Here is an 18,638-nt window from a genome sequence, read left to right as displayed (position 1 = left end):
CACCAAGAACAGGCATCACAGTTCTGTAAACTTATTAATGTGCCGAATTCGTCGTGTTGGGGTGCGCATTAGAAAAGGTGGCAGCGCAATAAAAGACGCGGAGGGAGACGAGACGACAATTGACAAAGCTCGTCCTTGTCGTCTCCTCTTTGTCCGTGTCTTTTATTGCGCTGTCGCCTTTCCAACTCTGTAAACTGCATCCATTAAACATTCAAAGCGCACAGATATGACACATCAATTTATATCTTGCATGAATCGGTTACTACGTCTACAATGATCTTGCAAAAGTCAGACTCACAGACAAGTGATATATATATATATATATATATATATATATATATATATATATATGTATATATATATATATATATATATGTGTGTGTGTGTGTGTGTGTGTGTGTGTGTGTGTGTGTGTGTATTTGCTTTAGATATAATATTAGCTGCCGCTTACAGAACTGTGCCACAATGTTTTGTTGCTCACTCACAGGATAGTAAACGTCATAGTTTCGTTTTACGAAAATTTGCAGTTTTCATAAATATGTAAACTATCAGCAGCCCAAATCAGAATTCCGCTTCCATCAAACTCTATGTTTGAGCGATTTCTCCCCCTCCCTCACCCCCTCCCCCCCCTGAAACGGAAGAAACTTCATCAAATTCCGTGCTGTGGTTGCTGATAAAAACGATTCCTACTTTCCCACGTAATTAGATAGGAGACGCCGAGCCATAGCTTCCTCTTAAACCACGCGCCGAGACACTGAGTCTAAATAACAGATGCATGCTTTAGTTTATGCGGGTACGGGAAGGACGGATATAGAAATACTATTGCTCACTTGATTTGGTATGGGTAAGCCTAAATACAATATGTTGCTCTTCTAGAACGAGGAATCTTGCCGGATGGGTTTGGTTTTTATGTGAAAGAAGGCGCTTCATTTTGTTATCTTGCACAGAAAGGACTCACCCTTACAATTACCATTTGTCTATTTTGCAGTCATGAACGTTTATCTCAATGTAACAGTTTATTCATTCTTTTCCTAGCTTTTTGTTGAAGACGGGCTAATATGAGGTTACAGCAAGCACACAGCAAATGCCCTTCGCATTACGATACTAAACAGTAAGTAGTCACAGATTTTACAAACTTAAGTGACTTGAAATAAATCCAAATATCCTAAAGCCGTGTCACCTACGTCTAGTTATAGCACTGGAAAAACGGCCACAACAACTTTCGCAATATGTTTGCGCCTTTTAGCTCATGTAAAACGTAGTTGTCTGTGATAGTTTTTACCTAAATGCAGGCCGACTGTGTTAATGAAATTAATAAAATACAGGAACATAATGAAAACAATGCAAGTTGTCGGAAAGAAAACTCTCGCATAAGTTAACGAGCTAGGTTTTAAATATTCGTATAAATGAATATATTTAAAACACTCATCGAACAAAAGGAAGACGGAAAACAACATGGACTCTCCACCTAGCAACGGCCTAGTACTAAGGAGCGTAGAAACGGACGCCCGTTTAGAACGAACAATGACTAATTACATATGCAAGACAGTGACAGTCCGCTTTGGGCATCCTAAGTGTTAGTCCAGGCGTACCCAAGACCAAATGCACAGAAGGCCGAGCTCACACATTGACATTCTAGCCAAGCAACGCGCAAAGAAGACGTCTGGCTTCGGCAACAGGGCGCCGCTACTCTATCGCGGGGTGCATTGTCAATACATCGCTATTTGTTTCGGCAGTGTGCGTGCTCGGAGTTTCTCACTTAAATATGCGAAGGAGACGGAGGCTAGAGAGAGCGACGCTGGTTAGCGTTGTTTACATGTTTATCTCGAATCTTCGGCCACGGTCCGACGCTGCTCTTTCCTGGGCCAAGCGACTGTGCTGATGTTATGAGCCTCAAGGATGGAAACCGATTCAGCGCCACATGTGAGGCACAGGCACGGGGGCCACTGTGCCGCCAGCACGTACACGTACATACATAAACACACACACACACACACACACACACACACACACACACACACACACACACGCGCGCGCGCACACACACAAACACAGACACACACACACATACATACATACATACATACATACATACATACATACATACATACATACATACATACATACATACATGCATGCATGCATGCATGCATGCATGCATACATACATACATACATACATACATACATACATACATACATACATACATACATACATACATACATACATACATACATACATACATACATACATACATACATACATACATACATACATACATACATACATACATACATACATACATACATACATACATACATACATACATACATACATAGTACTGACAGGTTCAAACTAAGAAAAAACAAGAACGCAGTGGTGTCATTTAGAATATAGAAAACCAACACCGGATGTGATAGAAAGAGGAGAGAGACGTTCCGGAAGTGGGAAAGAAGAGCCCTTTGGTCAGCATAAAATATGCAGTCCGCTGAGCGGATCCTAATGGAGGGTGGTAAAAAGAAAAACGTTGCTCTTCTTTCAGTGTCAAGTTGTGGGGTACTTGATGTCCCCTAGACAGATTTACGACGGCGCGACGGAGCGGCAGAATCCCTTCCGCTATCCATTCAGAGGCGAAGCCGGTCGCGTAGATGTACATGTTTCTTTTCTTCGTAATGGCGCGCATGAATCAGATGGCGCGCCGGCACTGTACGAGGAGGTCGGCTTTTTGGTGAAACCGCATCTTTCGCTTCTTTTTTACGTGTTTTGTTTCTCATGTCTTCTTGATGTCAAGCGCGCCATTCCAAGGCTAGCTTTTGAAACAAAATTGATTGGTTGTTTTTCTCAGGTCAGCCAGGAGGCTCGTCACATTCAGAAAGCGGAGGCCAACGTGTACGTTCGTCACAAAGCGTGTCTGCACATACAGTGCTACGATGTGGCGCCATCATAAATAAGTACGCATTTCTCCCTCGAAGCCTCGCTCTGGGGCACTCAGGCCCAAGTTTGTGACCACGCCTAGTGTTGAAAATAAGGTACTATGTTCTCGCGCCTACATTAAGCATGAATAGATGAAAAAAAAAAGACCTTCATTCACTTCCGGTGCCCTTTTAAAGCTCCGGAGCGTTAGTAAGGGCTAACAAGAGGCTGGGTGAGGAGGTGGGTGAAGGGTTGGGGACAAGGTAGTACCGTCCATCAGAGAGCTCAAGTCACTTAATATAAATAATGCATTAAAAATACAAGACAATAACAATATACGCTGTATCCTAATTCTGAATATCGCCGGGAACTTCAAAATACGGTAGTGGCCCTACGTTATTGCCAACGCCTAGTCCCAATTATTTATGGAAATCGGAATTGTGCGTTACTTTAATAAACGGCACCCGCTGTTTCCGTTCGCCGCATGTTTAACCTAACCACGCGTAGATTTCCGACGCTTCACGACACATTCGTCAAGGTTCATTCACTTCTTTCTTTGATTCCACAACTGCATATTCTTCTCTGGGCAACATAGGCTGTCACCTTTGTGTGAGCAAGTCTTCGCTATATAAGACTGTATTGTCGCAATAAAAGGTTCACACCATAGGAGAAGCAATATTTTCGTATAAATTGCTACCTGACCTTCACAGTCCTTGTTCGCTTCACTAGCTCTTCCGCCTCTTCATTTAAATGCGAAGCATTTCTTTCCTTTTTTTGGGAGCCATGAAGAGAGCAACGGCACGTGTCAGTACGAGCCATTTCCTTCTCCGAAAGATGTGGGCGATGTATGAGACAGTGCAGCTCGGAAAGCCACGGGACATAGTGCGAATTAAGGCTGCCCAACTGGCCGGTACCAGACATAGTGCAAGCAAATACCGGGCGTAGTACAAATTACGGCGTCTCCCGGCCACAGGTGATGAAAGTGAGCGCAGACGCGAGCACCAGCATCAATATGCTGCCGTTCTCACGCTGTCGTCGTTATTCTGTTTCTTTCATGATATTGTTATTATCCCGTCGTTGCCAATGTTATTGCCGTCTCCCCGTTGTTTTCACTCTGTTGCTGTCACTGCGTTGTGATATCGTCGTTGTTACGTCCGCTGTCTTCGAACAGTCGCATTAAAGCGGTTGTCATCAGTCCTCGTAGTCGAGGAATTGTCGATATCGCGTCGACATCACAATGTCGCCGTCCTGCCGTCGTGGTTGTTCCATTATCGTCATTTTGGTCCTTTTGTCGTAGCAGTTTCATTGTTGGCAACCTGTTTTAGCCATGCCTTAGTCGTCACCCCGTCGTCGTGATTCCACCTTTGTGATCTATTTTTCGTCATGACGTCATTATCGTACTATTGTAATCATTTTAACACCGTCATGCCATCGGCATCAGCTTGTCATCGCGCCGTCATCGTCACATCATCTCCGTCACACCATCGTCTTCATCTCATGGACTTCATGAAATCATCGTCACACGAGCGTCGTCATTCCATCGTTGCCACCATTTGCCGACATTTACGTCGCCTATACTGTCCAGAAATGCTTTGCATGACACAGATAACCAAGGATAGTTGCTGCATTAATTTCGTGTCATGATTCACGTTATCTCAGATTCTTTCTCTCCTGAATTGATTTGCTACAGGCTTGCGTATGACGCCGGCGAGATTTGCTGCTAGTTTTCTTTCCGGAAGTCGCCCTCGAGGGCTTCGAGTCGTCCCCGCGGCGCTTCCGAAGCGCCGGACGAAGAAAAGAGCAACGTAAAATAGGAGCAACAGAGAAGCGCCACCGCCGCGCATTACAACATAGCACATAGTGGCTCCCGACTGGCGCCCTCCTCCTCCGGTTCTGGCGGCACTTGACTCGCTCTCGTGGGAGAGGAGCACTCTGCCCTCTACCTCTACCTCGCCTCTCCCCTGTTAGGCATGCCGGTTGCTTCTCTGCCAAACTTCACGGAGATTGCAGCGAGAGAGCAGAAATAGAGAGAGACCGGGTAAAAGGAGAGGAGAGAAAGAGAGAGAGAGAAGAATGTTTCCTCAGTCTCCTTCCCTCCCCTCTTCAGAACAAGCAGAATCGGAAACTCCCTAGGCTAGGGACGAGAGCAGGTTGTAGCGCGTTGTTTTCGCCGTCCGGTGCTACAGCTCGTCCCTAGGGGAGCCCTTGCCCGTGCGCCTCTCCCGACGTCTCTTCCCTCTCTACCTCGTGCCTCTCGTTCTTCTGAGCGGCGCTGCTTGATCTGGCCTTGCTTGTCAGTGGCGTGAGTGAAAAGGAAATCAGAGAGAAAACTGCACGAAGTGCTCTGCTTCGGCCAAAGAATAGGGTGGCAACAAGCAGTGCGGAGGTAGCAACACTGTGCGCAAAGATGGAAAGGAAGCAAGTAACAAAAAAGAGAGGAATGCCGTTCTCATTGTTGTTCTTTCTGAAGCAGAGGGTGCATACGCCAGAACCGCGATTGCGCAGGTGTAGTACGTGAACGAGCGACAGAGGTAAAGGTAGGCCGCGCGACTAGGAATAGCAAAGGGTTGGAATTTGCAAAACTCTTCGGTTTGAAGCACTGTACCTTTCTTTCTTGCTTGGTTTACTTGTTTTTGCCTGTCTGTTCTGGAGAAGCAGCTTTCAAGTATTTGTTGCCGTCTTCTTGTCGTGCATTTTTTTTCCACGTCACAGATTTGTCCATAATGAGCGCGAAAGTATCGCGACTGATTGCTGTAATTTCTTGCTAATAATACATATAATTACGTGGGTGCATAAACATGTAAGATCCATAATATACGATAACATACAACTTATTATTGTCATGATGTAGCAGCACAAATAAATGTTTGCGAACGTCCTCAAGGGGACACTTCTCTTTACCAGAAATAAAAAAAATAAATAAAATAAAGGTACGGCACAAGCAAGACGTGAGAGAAACCTGACCAAGAGCAGGAAGCGAGGAGGTCGTTCTTATAGCGATGAGAAATAAATCTTTCCCAGCCCTACCACAACAGAATACGTGCGAGGCATTTCCGTCAGACACGATGAGAGTGATAGGAGCGGGCGCAGGAGTGGTGATGATTAGAAGGAGAAGCAACGGCCGCCGCTTCGCCCCCATTCGTTTCCTCATTGCTTAGTGTCAAGCGTCGAATGATTATGCAGAAAGCAGACAACTATAGATTCCTCAGTCAGGTTAGCAGCAGAAAAGCGAGGTTCAGGGGTTATGCTGTTTGCCTTTCGTGCGAAGCTCGGGCGCAACGTCCCCTTTCACGCCTCCCCCCCCCCTCCCGCCTCAACCTCTAAGAGATGTGCAAGTACAGCTAGCACGTCAGATTTCTTTTGTTCTTCATCCTGTCTAGCGCGCTTGTGCTAACGATTGAACCCTGACTGCTCAGTGTTCAGCTACGTACCGATGTGCTATTATTGTATTTTGCCTAGCCTTCCGTGCACTTTTTATTTTTTGCTTGGTGTTTGTGCGTACTCTAGTACGTGCATAACCGCTATCAGCGTTTTACTCAAACGTTCTTTCTGCCCCGAACTTGCGCTCTGGTTTGATTTTCTTAGGAAATACGAGTCATTCCCACGTCGCCTTATTCGTCTACTGTTAAAGGCAGTGTTTGTTCCCTCGCTTCTTGCACCATACTGTAACTATCATAACGGCAAAGCCATTTCTTATCATAGGTGCAAAAGATTTTATCCATGGAAAGTCCGACGAGTTAGTTGTCATAAAATTAAAAAGAACACCTAACTTTGTCTTTTGAGAACACGCGGACTGGATATACCACTGAACAAAACGATGTATGCCCGTTCCAGTGCCGGACTTCACATATTCATGCGCCATGCGAAGCGGAGAAAAACAATTCAAGATGCGAGTGAAGGTGATAGAAGAAAGTGTAAAAAATAAATGTAAGCCTAGGGTGGCAAAAAGTTATTGCGAAATGACGCCGAATGCACTAACCACTTTTGATATTTGGGGTTATGTTTTTTTTTAGTCACAGGACCTTAAAGCTGTTGTTGGCGCCTTTATGTGGCACTGGCTACTCGCCGACGCCCAGCAAGCAAAATAAATTGACAAAATATGGCTTCTGGGCACGGGATATTGGAAGTGTGGCGTTGAAATAACATCACTTTCGAAAGTTCAAGGAGTGGCTTATTACAGCCAATTCAATGCATTCCATTCGCGTTATAACACATGATGATATCTGTAAATGGACCTGAACTACAAGCTACGAACGCGGCTTGAAAGTGTTCCAAGGTCCATCCTTTATAAGTAACTGTTCAAATCTCTTTTTCGTGCAAATGAAACAAAGGAAGGTGTAGAAAAGGTGGTGAATAATATTTTTTTTTTTACTCTCGTGCCTTGAGAGAAAGAGTGAAATCTTATGAATTATGAGAACTAAGTGAATTCGTGCAGTGGCCTCATCGGGAAGCGCCGCATTAGAGCTCGTGTAGATGAGCAGCTCATTCAAAAGTCCAACACGAAAGCCAGAGGCGGGAGAAGTACAAGACATAAAAACTGTTACAGCGCAAACACATGCAACCACAAAGTATAAAGGACAGTATAAGGTGTCCTGAAGTATAAAGGTGTCCTGTCCTTTATACTTTGTGGGTGCATGTGTTTGCGCTGTAACAGTTTTTATGTCAAGTGTGCACCAACTCGCACAGAAAGAAGTTTTAATGGAGAAAGAAGTTTTAATGGAGAAGGTGTCTATTGGGAGAAGACGAAGAAGTGGCTCTTGTGTGGAACCCCGTTTTCTACTGCTCTCATTTTGCGAGTATTTTTGCGTATTTTCGGGAGGCGCCGCTTCCGAGACCTTCGGCGATGGAAGCGGAGTCAGCTAGACGTCCGGAGGAGACCGACGGCACAGCGTCGAGCGCTCCGAGGAAGCGCAATCACCTGATGAGCGACACGGGCAGCGAGGACACCTTGCTGTACTACTCTGCTTCAGAAGAAGATCTGTCGGATGACGGCGACTACTTGACCGTTGTGAGGAAAAAAGGAAAGAGGAGAATCGTCACTGCCTCCTCGTCTTCAGCAAGGACGACGGCGGCAGCAAAGGCCCATGACGCGGCTCATACCATCCTCTTCTTACCCGAGACGCCGACCGACAACCTGAATCGGCTAAACAGGCAAGCCGTATCTGTAACACTAGAGGCTCTTGTTCCAAATGAGATCACGGATATGAGAATTAACACCCGTAAGAACATTCTCGCGGTTGACGTAAAGAACAGAGCAGCATTGGATATCTTGAATACAGTGAAAATGCTGGGCAAGATAAATGTTCGCACCATAATACCACAGGACAGCAATACTATATCAGGTGTGATTTATGATGTCGACGAGTCAATCGACGACAACGATCTGCCTATTTTGGTCAAGCCCGCCACAGCAGATGTGCCTATTATTGAAATCCGTCGCCTAGGAGATTCACGCTGTGTGAGGATAACTTTCAAGGGAGGTAGCTTGCCGTCCCACGTGAAAGTTGGATTTTTTCGTCATCAAGTGCGACCGTTCGTTCCAAGACCACTTCAATGTCGCAATTGTTTGAAGATCGGGCATGTCAGCGGCATATGCAAAAATGCGACCGTGTGCGCAAGATGCTCTGAGCAGCACAGCGCAGATGCTTGCCGTGCGACTCACTTCAAATGTGCCAATTGTTCTGGTCCCCATGAAGCGTCGTCGAAAGACTGCCCGAGACACAAGACAGAGCGGAAAGTCCTAAAACAAATGGTGAGAGACAACTCAACTCACAGAGAGGCCGCCGCCAAAGTACGACGGCGTAGTGTCCACCGTCGCCGTAGACGATCTTCGTCTAGAAATACTGATACCGTCGCAAGACAGACGATACTTCCTGAGGCTGGTGCTCCCAAGGCGCTCACCCACACTACCAACACGGTGTCTGATGACGCAGTGAATACCTCTACTGCAAACGACTGGCCTGCACTTCCGACATTAAGTCCTCCAGCCCAGCAAAGGTCGACGGTGGACTACCGACGAACCAATGAGGGCTCCGATCACGTGCGCAGTCAAGACAAACAAGTTATCGCCTTAATAAAATCTCTAATGAAAGTCATTCGCGTGTTGATAAACGACATGCAGATGCCATTTGCTCGAGGTGCACTACAAGTGCTGGACGGCCTGGATCCGATTCTTGCGAGCCTCGAGTAGCAAGCACAATGGCTCTACCGCGTCAGCCGTTCTTCAGACAAGTCAAGGAAGCATCTATTATGCAATGGAATGCCCGCGGCCTGAAATCTCGGAGTGATTTTCGCCATTACGTTTTCACCAATCGATTCCCCATCGTTGTCATCTGTGAACCGAAGCTACAGAAACCCGTCCGGATCTCAGGCTACGAACCTCATGTGTCATCGACTTGTACTGACATTAGCAAAGTGACCATCTACATAAGGTGTGACCTGACTTATGTTGTTCATCCAGTGCGGCCACATGACACTAATCAGTATGTGTGTTTGACCGTGAAAAAACAAAAACTTGCGTTTACTTTAGTGGGCGCTTACCTTTCTCCATCAAGTCGTTTCGATAGGCAGAGACTGAGTGACATTATAGATACGACACCTGGTCCATGGATTGTTGTTGGGGACTTCAACGCGCATCATTCACTTTGGGGAAGCAACAAGATCAATTCCAAAGGAAGAAACCTCGTGTCCTTTGCTTGCGACCATGAACTTTGTTGTCTAAATGATGGCAGTCCCACGTTTCTGCGCGGACAGACATACAGTAGTTGTTTAGACTTAGCGTTTGTTTCGCGGTGCCTCACTCGCTGTGTCCATTGGTTCGCAGATATAGAAACGCACGGCAGCGACCACATTCCTACCTACCTGAAGATAAAAGGCCTCACCAAATCCGTTCCATCAAATTTTATACGAACAATAGATTGGCCCGTGTTTAAATCACTTATGGAAGACGCATGCCACGAAGGCATTTCATCCACACTAGAATTTGAGATCGCCAAGGCTATGCAGGATGCCATGCGCTCATATCGGCCATTAGAGAAATACACAGATTTTGATTCGGAAATACAGAGCCTCCGTGCAATCCGCCGGCGAGCGGAGCGACGGTACAGGCGGACTAAATCATTATACGACCTTAGAGAGGCCAGACGCATTCAAAAGAAAATTCGGCGTCGCCTTGCTGCACTGCAAAATCAACGCTGGAAATCGTTTTGTGAGTCTCTCGACCCGCGTAAACCTCTGTCGGTTGTCTGGAGAACAATCCGTGGACTTCGCAGTGCTCCTCAACAGCGTCGTCCATTTAAGTCTTTAGCCCTACATCAAGGACGCCGAGAAGTCGAGGTAGCCGAAGATTACTGCGCAAGGATCGCGGGTCCGGCGCTCACGCACTCACCTTGCGCACCTATTCCCATAGTGCCCCCTTGCTCCCGAGATCCTCGTATGGACGCTGCTTTCTCCATCGAAGAACTGGAGGCCGCACTTGCTGGGTGCCGGCGATCTTCGTCACCAGGACACGACGGCATCACATACTCTGCACTGGCAAACCTTGGTCAGGAGGCCAGAGATGCCCTTCTTGGCCTATACAACTCATCATGGCGTGACGGCCTGGTCCCTACAACGTGGAAATCCAGTCGGCTTGTTCCTCTCCTCAAGGCTGGCAAATCCCCGTTGGAATTGTCATCTTACCGTCCAATAGCACTGGCCAGCTGTGTCGGCAAGGTAATGGAGAGAATGATCCTTACACGGTTAGAATGGTACCTGGAATTTTACAACGTCTATCCAGAGGTAATGGCTGGTTTTCGACGTGGCCACTCGTCAATAGATAGCGTTATCGACCTGGTAACATACGTACAACACCAGAAACACCTGAAACGCATCACTGCGGCCTTATTCCTTGATGTTAAAGGTGCGTACGACAATGTAGATCATCATGCAATTCTGGACGCCTTAGAAGCTGTAGGGATTGGTGGACGCACCTTTTGCTGGATATGCAACTATTTGAATGGAAGATCTTTCTTTATTTTGACTGAAGATGGACCAACGCCATCTAGCTATACCAGTCGTGGTGTACCGCAAGGCGGAGTACTCAGCCCTACCCTTTTCAACCTGGTGCTCGTTGGTCTCGCTGATTCGTTACCGCGAACCGTACAACTCTCCGTATATGCAGACGACATTTGCATATGGGCTTCAGGCGTGACACGTGTACAAGTTCGCGCACGACTTCAGAAAGCCTCAACAGTTGTGTCAAGATACCTAAGAAGACAAGGCCTGGAGCTTTCCGCTGAGAAATGTGCACTGGTTGCTTTTACTCGCAAATCGATGGCCCCGTATGCTTTGCGGATTAATGACCAAATTATACAATATAGACGAACGCACCGCTTTCTTGGCGTCATCATTGATAGAGACTTGTCTTGGAGCCCTCACATCTCGTACATGGCAAAGCGTTTGGCCGCCATTGTGGACCTTCTTGCGTTTCTCGGCGGCAAGTCCTGGGGCGCAACAGTACCATCAATGTTGCAACTATATAAAGCACTGTTTTTGGGCTTCCTGCGGTACAGCTTACCTGTAAGAGGAAATACTTGCACCACGAATATTCGCAAACTACAGAGCGTGCAAGCCCAAGCACTCAGGACTTGTCTCGGTCTTCCCAAAACTACGTCATCGATTGCGACAGTGGCCATAGCCAGAGACACTCCTCTGACAGTATACATTGATACAGATGTCCTGAGAGCGCACATCCGACACCTGACTCGGATTCCCTCACACCATCTTGCTTGCTTGCCAGCAAAGAGGCCACTTTCAACCTTTGCTAAAACTATTCAAAGACATCAATCGTACTTGCCATCAGGATTTACGCCCGCTGCACGATTGTCAGATCCATTGTGGTGTCTGCACCGGCCGCAAGTTGAACTGACAATTCCAGGAATCAGAAAGAAAGCTGGAGCGCCATTGCAAGCTTTGAAACAAGCAACTTTGGAGCACATTCACAACGTGCACAGATTCCGCCAACATGTATACACGGACGGTTCAGTAAAACTCAACAGCTCTGCTGCTGCAGTCATATTCCCAGCACAATCTGAGGAAATCAAATTAAGAACTTCATGTGTGACCACATCGACGGGTGCAGAACTCGCGGCGCTCCGTGCTGCACTTGATTTCATTAAGCAGAAGCCACCGCAACAATGGACAGTCTTTAGTGACTCCAAGGCACCCCTTCAGTGCATACGAAGCCCAATGCGCCACGGACCCAATGAACAACTGGCCTCAGAAATTCGGCACATATATCACCAAAGCTATGACAAGGGACACAACATAATCTTTCAGTGGCTTCCAGGACATTGTAACATCAGCGGGAATGACCACGCCGACGAAGCCGCCCGTTCTGCACATGAAAGTGGTCAACGAGCCTTCATTCCGCTTTCGCGAACAGACGCTGCGGCTCAGCTGCAATTGATGACCCGTGAGTGTACTTTGCCCCTGTGGGACTCGAATGTTTTCACAATGTGTCGGTTGCGTTCGTTGTCTCCGGACATACGGATGCACCTCCCGCCTGGATTACCCCGACGTGACCAGACTATGCTCTACCGTCTGTGGCTAGGCGTTGCCTTTACAAACGCCTATGCTTTCCTCATAGGAATGGCCAACAGCCCCACGTGCGACACATGTAACATCGACGAGACGCTCGCACACATTATCTGTGTCTGCCCGCGATACAGTGCTGAGAGACAAGTGATGTGCAGAGTGCTGGACCAGTTGGACAATCGTCCAATTTCAGAACTAAAAGCTTTAGGCCAATGCTCCGAAAGAACATCCGCGTTGAAGGCCCTACTCGCGCTAGTAAGGTTCTTGCGGTCCACGGGGCTTCACGACAGACTCTAAGAATACCGCCCCCTACCGCTCTGTAGTGTACGCGCTTTGTTCGTGCTTGTCTCCCTTTCTTTCTATCTCCCCCTTCTACTCTGTTTCTCTTTTTATCCCTCTTAACCCTTCCCCCTGCGCAGGGTAGCCAACCGGAACTACCTCTGGTTAACCTCCCTGCCTTTCTCTACATTATTTTCTCTCTCTCTCTTTTAATGGAGAAGTACAAAGGCGGCGGAGCTCATACAAGATCATCGACAGATGGCTTGGAGTCCAATGCAATCCCATGGCAGGAGTGCCAGCGTGACAAGGCAACGACAGTGTGACAGGAGAGTGACAATGCAACAATGCAACTTTGATCCGTGACATGGCGTGGCATGTTGCCGTGGTCCCTGCGTCAGCGTCTGTGAATCCGCGCATGGGTCTGCCGAGGTAGCACTGCTTGTAACGTTTAATCCTTGGGTAGGACCTGAGGTCGATCCGGCCGGGGATGCATTTACTTTGCACCGTGTCTTGTTGTCCTCGCCCCTCATATCAGAAATGATACGAAGATCGCTGGTGTCCGATGAGTGGACGAGCGGGAACTGAGCAGTATATTAGCCCTATAAGCAGTGAGTGCTCTGTGGCTTTGCGGTTATCCGCGTCGCTGGTGGATGATCCAAAGTTGAAGACAAGAGGCCGCGATAGCGTGCTTACAGCTCGCCAATAATCATTTGCGATGCGGAGCTGTCCACCGAATGTCGTGGTTTTCGTCCCGGTCCCATGAGTCAAGATGTATGGCAGCCCGGCCGACTTGTATGGTATTTCTAAAGCATCTTTTTCTGCGCAAAACATAGATGATTGAACTGGTACATGAGATGTCCTCAGTTATTGACACGGCTACCTTTGTAAGCGTCTGAATACCGTTTTAGATTATTCCACATAACTTACGTACCTATACATTACATAGCTGCAAGCATTGAAACAATGCAGAGCTTCGCAGATAATTGGAAACTTGAAGTCATCAACAGTGATCGAAGAAGGGGATGTTTCAGTACGGAGACGTTTCCTCAATGGTACTTATCGCAAGAAGAAGTGCACTTGCTGAAACATCGGCTCCAGCCCTTGACATCCTGTTTTTAATCACTGTATATTGTAACTATAAGCAGAATGACATTGCTGTTTCATAGCTAGATAAGTATTTCTTCCAGGGTGCGCAGTCTGCGGCTAGTGTTTTTTTTTAATTCGCCTGGCTCGCCACGCGCCATAACGTCGGATTGAATTTATTGGTATGCATGAGAGCCAATTTTATGCAGATAGTGCAAAAATGACTTTTGATAGGTGTTGCCGTTGACCCATAGTTTACGGTCTTTGGTCACTTTTCCAATAGACACCCATAAGTACTCTTTCGACTGAAGTTTCCTATAATATGACCGTTCAGATGCAAGGTTATGGACGTCCATTCTCGGGCCTATGTTCACGTGACATTTTAACCGAAGCTTTCTAGGCGAACTGTACCCTTCTTGGTCGACAATGAATGCTGCTGAGTGATTCTGCTTCAGATTGCTTCAGTCGCTATCTTGCTGAATGTCTCACAGAAGATGGCAATCGCATGATGAAACGGCCTATGTGTAGCACGATTATTACTATCCCCCACCCCCATTCATGCCCGTTTGCGGTTTGTTCTTTGCAGAATCGAAAAAAAAAACGACAACAAATGTTACCGAAACAGTCCGTGTCCGACAAGTAGGCTCCTTCAAGCACATAATTTCCTTCACAACCATTGCTAAAGTGAGGCTTTCTACGCCCTCTTTCATAGGTTTTGTCAAGCCTGCTCGTTCGACTTCTAGCAGAGTAAGGTGGGCCATGCGTGGAGACAGTGCAATGATTAACTGGGCTGGTCGCAGAGACGGTGCCATGACAGGTCGGCCGATCCGGGAGACTGTGCAGACCGCGATCACGCGTATCACCTGGGTTTCCTGGTAGGGGTTTCCTCTTCTTGCTGATTTGCTGGGCGGGCAGGCAATTGGTACGCTGCAAAAACTCGCCGCAGAAGTTGAACAGGTTTAGCGAAATTTCACAACCGGTCCAATGCACGTACATTGCAAAATATGCGTTGGATCTACATTAATTTTGTTAGCGAAGATTAATTATGTGCGGGAGGACAAACTTACTGTGCTTTGATAACGCATGCATTGCTCCTATCTTCAATATAATAAATGAAAGTGCGTTAAATTATCGGCAGTAAGTCCGTGGGATGTGCTTTCTTTTTATCGGAGTTCAAGTGGATTAGGTATACCAGCAACGGAACGACAAAACAAGGGCAACTGAAATATAATGTTAAATATGAGGCGCAATTCTTGCCCCTTGGCCTTGCAATGCGGATGAACGCATTCACATCTCGAATAGTCTTGCCTCGTGATAAGTGATCGAAGGTGTCGTGGTGAAGGAGGAGGAGAGAAAGCGGAGGAAAGACAGGGAGGTTAGCCAGTGTAAGTACCGGCTGGCTACCCTGTGCTGGGGAAAGGGATAAAGGGAATAATAAGAGAAAGAAGAAGAAGAGGTTAAAAAAAAAGTGGAAACCAGAAAAATCACACAGTAACGCGATACTACGCGCCACAACATTCAAAGGTGGTCGCACAATTCGCATGTCCTTAAAAACTTCAGTAAAGCTTGGTGAACGTTTATCCTCTTACTCTATAGAAAAATTGTGTCTTGTAGTTCTCGCAGGTCGTGCATTTCCTGAAATATACATGCGTTTTATGTTCTCTACAAACCAATGAACGCGCTGCTATACCCTGCATGACTGCAGATACGATTGTCTGCATTATTCCGGGAAGGTTCAAAAACACAATCAGCACGACAGTGAAAAAAATGAATAAGTCAGAACGTCGAGCAGTTGTGATAAAAAGTCTAAGGCTGACGTTTGACGTCACTTGTTATTCGCCAGCAGGCGCAGATAAAAATATATTACGTCATGATTCTCCGTACATTCTACATACATAACTAGGATTCCAACATGTCTGCTAAAGACTGTTTTAATACCGTGGTAGAAGAACCAATTAGTAAGCATGTTAATGAATAAAGGAAATGTGAAACATTGAGTTTGTAGCCACGCCCTTTCAGCCCCAAAGACTCGGGCTATCTAAAGCTAAACACTGCTACTGATGGCTATGGTGCATGCTCATATATTTACATACATATTGCGTGCATGTTCACATTTACGTCTTATTTTTCCAGTGCAGCTTGCTTTACGTCAAAGGTGGTCGAGGTACAACCTGGCATGCCCCATTCAGGGAGTCTTGAAGGCTGAGCCAACGAAAATTTCATGGAGTAACGCTTAGCGAAAATAGTCACACCGACTTCAGTTTCTAGTTGCTGGGTTACGTTGTTCAGAACTACTGACCACGCGTGTGAACAGCAACACAGTATGTCTTTCTTTGCTTAATGATTGCGACCATTTGTTTACGGTACAAGACTTTTTTCTTCGTTTCCCATCTCTCAAATCATGGGAAAAGTAAGGTAAACAATGGCACTTTTCTCAGCTACAGCAAGCAAAGTTTCGGGGTTTGTTCTGAATTCGACAATCCTCCGCCACGGAGCTCCTGGTGTGTTGATAAGTGATGGAAGCCGTCGTGGAAGAGTTACTACGCTTTTTGTGGAATTCAACATCGCAATTCCACGCCTTAGGATCCGCAAACCAACGGTCTAACGTAGCACTCCAATCGTGCCCTCGACAACATGTTTTCAATGTATGTCTCAGCTGACCATAAGAACTGGGTTGACTCATTACTGTTCATCGCGTGTGCCTTTAACACGGCGAACATGCGGTCACAGGATACACACCTTTCTTTCTCATCTACTTTCGCCATCCTCGAAGTTTTCTCGACACGATGCTTCTTTTTTTTTTTGCTTAACGCAGGTGCTTCTGTCGCGCAGGTAGTGTGTCGTGCCGAAGAAGTAACGTCGACTTGCCCGGCTCAGAATTCTATCGTCACGTGCTCATGCTCAGGCTCACTACGACGCACAACATTTGCCTATCAGATTCGCCGCCGTTGACTTCGCGGGATCCCGGCCGCGGCGGCCGCATTTCGATGGGGGCGAAATGCGAAAACACCCGTGTACTTAGATTTAGGTGCACGTTAAAGAACCCCAGGTGGTCGAAATTTCCGGAGTCCTCCACTACGGCGTGCCTCATAATCAGAAAGTGGTTTTGGCACGTTAAACCCCATAATTTAATTTTTTTTTTGACTTCGCGTGGCTTAGGACACAGGTTCGGAAAAGCTGACTCTGCCAAAACCTCCTATGCAAGTATTCGGGCCCATTCGTCCTGCTCAAACGCTTGAGTTAACTGACCTACGCCACCCCTAAAGTGACGGCTGATAATCACCGTTCACGCAAGACGCAAGTTTGCACATCGCGCAATTGAAACCGGACCATCGACGCGCACTGTGACTCGCTTAATGAGCTTCGTCAGTCCCGGAGGGAAATGTAACGCCGCAGCGGAGCAGCGTAGAGGAGGAAGAAGTACCGTCGCAAGATTTTAGAGCGATGCTCTACACCTCTACCGTTCAAGGAAATTTTCGTGTCGTTGGCGTGGTAAGCAGGAAACTCCCCATACGGGGCCCGTTCCCGGAGATAATGCAATGCCAGGCCGACACGCGGCAGTGATGAAGCAGGCGTTACGCACTCCAAATACGTGGGCCAATCCCGAAGGTAGTGCAATGCCGGGACGACCCGAGGCGGAGGTGCAGTTCGCCATTAAGGGGCCAACATACACAGCTTCGCTGGGCATCCTTCACAGAGTGGAAGGGCGCTGAGATTTTTTTTGTAGTTTCATTCTTCTTCTTCTTCTGCTTCTGCTTCTTCTTCTTCTGCTTATTATTATTATTATTGTTGTTGTTGTTGTTGTTTTGGCGGTGGTGGTGGTGGTGGTGGTTGGGATTCGTTTTATTTTGGTCGCAGTCTTTAGTGTTGTTTCACGTAGGTATCCCATGTTTCCTCTGTTGTAATAGAGGTTTCCATCGCCTGACTCTGATAATGACTATAGGCGACGTTGATAGTGGCGATCGCATCTCGCTAATAATATTGCTATAATTCGCGCGCAGTGACTGACCATGAATCTGCAAACATTCCGACATTTCTCGTGTAATGAGCGGCGTCGCTTTGAGATGAGACAGGCTGTGCAACCAAGATACATTTCATTTGTTTGCCCACAGGACCTTGCGCACTCTATGCATGACACTCTTATTACTGGCGCTGTTCACAGGCCAGATGGCGCTGTATGCGACATTCTCAATTATCATTCCCAAATCGCCGACACCGGCTGCCAGGTATGCGAAGTCAATCAGTTTGAGACTTCATTCGAAATGCCAACCGCCAACGCTCGTCCGAGTGTTACGCAGCGATCTTTGCCGAGCTCATATTCAGCAATGTTCGCGCTTCTGTACTTCAGCGCAGTTGTATCCAATCATACACAGAGCACGCACCCTTGGACATCGGGTCTCGAGCACTCTTGCCAGCTGATGCGCGATCCGAAGTGTCATGGCGCATGTTCGCAACGTCAGTGCTATTTTGCTTCCACCCCACGGTACAGGCTGTGTTCTGGTGCTGCTGTGAACTGTGGAAAGGTTCAGCGCGAGGTGCCTCTAGTACCTGCCTGCCTCGTATTAAAGCCCCTATGTCACGTGTTTTGCGCGCGCAAGGGCGCCTTTGAAAGGGCGAGGCGTTTATGTCACTAACGAAAAAAAAAATGAAACTCGCTTATTCGAATGTCTCTAATTTCTTTACTTTAAAATCGGTGCTTCTGAAAAGCGGAAACCAAGCTTCATTGTAGATGAGCGCTATAGCTTTCATAGGATGCGCATTCTATCTTTGCCTTCACCTACAATTCT

General features: G+C 47.0%; 1 long non-coding RNA gene across 2 annotated transcripts in view; it reads right to left on the bottom strand.

Annotated features, from left to right (window-relative positions):
- Nucleotides 1–18,638, bottom strand: part of LOC135909157 (uncharacterized) — a 279,579-nt gene that overhangs the window by 123,794 nt on the left and 137,147 nt on the right. The window lies entirely within an intron of this gene.

The sequence above is a fragment of the Dermacentor albipictus genome, chromosome 4 (assembly GCF_038994185.2).
Source record: "Dermacentor albipictus isolate Rhodes 1998 colony chromosome 4, USDA_Dalb.pri_finalv2, whole genome shotgun sequence".
Lineage (NCBI taxonomy): Eukaryota > Metazoa > Arthropoda > Arachnida > Ixodida > Ixodidae > Dermacentor > Dermacentor albipictus.
The sequence above is the reverse complement of the archived record's forward strand: the minus strand, read 5'-3'. Positions and strand labels throughout refer to the sequence as shown.